General features: G+C 60.6%; 1 non-coding gene across 1 annotated transcript; it reads right to left on the reverse strand.

Moving 5' to 3' along the window:
* Window positions 1–729: 729 nt before the first annotated feature.
* LOC123178047 (5.8S ribosomal RNA) lies at window positions 730–885 on the reverse strand. Its single transcript, XR_006489288.1, has one exon. It is a non-coding gene; the product is annotated as a 5.8S ribosomal RNA (ribosomal RNA).
* Window positions 886–1004: the final 119 nt, after the last annotated feature.

The following is a 1004-nucleotide window of genomic DNA, read 5'->3' on the forward strand; positions in this document are numbered from 1 at the left end:
GCCGACAACAGTCCACACCCCGAGCCGAGCGGCTGACCAGCAAGAGCCGTTCCGCATATGGCCGGGGCGCATCGCCGGCCCCCATCCGCTTCCCTCCCGGCAATTTCAAGCACTCTTTGACTCTCTTTTCAAAGTCCTTTTCATCTTTCCCTCGCGGTACTTGTTCGCTATCGGTCTCTCGCCTGTATTTAGCCTTGGACGGAGTCTACCGCCCGATTTGGGCTGCATTCCCAAACAACCCGACTCGTTGACGGCGCCTCGTGGGGCGACAGGGTCCAGGCCGGACGGGGCTCTCACCCTCCCAGGCGCCCCTTTCCAGGGGACTTGGGCCCGGTCCGTCGCTGAGGACGCCTCTCCAAACTACAATTCGGACGGCACAGCCGCCCGATTCTCAAGCTGGGCTGCTCCCGGTTCGCTCGCCGTTACTAGGGGAATCCTTGTAAGTTTCTTCTCCTCCGCTTATTTATATGCTTAAACTCAGCGGGTAGTCCCGCCTGACCTGGGGTCGCGGTCGAAGCGACGTGCGCTTCGTTTGTTGGGTCGTTCAAAGGCCATAATGCCAGCTGCGCGCCGGATGCACTGCATTGATAAACCGAGGACGCCCACCATGCGCTGTGTCCGGCGCGGTACGCCGGCAGCCCAATCTTCGGTCCACCGTCCCTTGAGAGACGAGGGACCAGATGCCGCATCCCGAATCCCGTTGAGGGTGGTTGGGAGCGTGTTTTGGCGTGACGCCCAGGCAGGCGTGCCCTCGGCCGAGTGGCCTCGGGCGCAACTTGCGTTCAAAGACTCGATGGTTCGCGGGATTCTGCAATTCACACCAGGTATCGCATTTCGCTACGTTCTTCATCGATGCGAGAGCCGAGATATCCGTTGCCGAGAGTCGTGTGGATTAAATAGCTTTGCAACACGAGGGACGGCTAGCAAGCTAGACATGCCGCCGGGTTAGGCACAGTGTTCCTTGACGCCTTCGGCGCCGTGGGTTCTTTTACCCCGAGCCCCCA

This window comes from Triticum aestivum, unplaced genomic scaffold (assembly GCF_018294505.1).
Source record: "Triticum aestivum cultivar Chinese Spring unplaced genomic scaffold, IWGSC CS RefSeq v2.1 scaffold4421, whole genome shotgun sequence".
Taxonomy (NCBI): Eukaryota; Viridiplantae; Streptophyta; class Magnoliopsida; order Poales; family Poaceae; genus Triticum; species Triticum aestivum.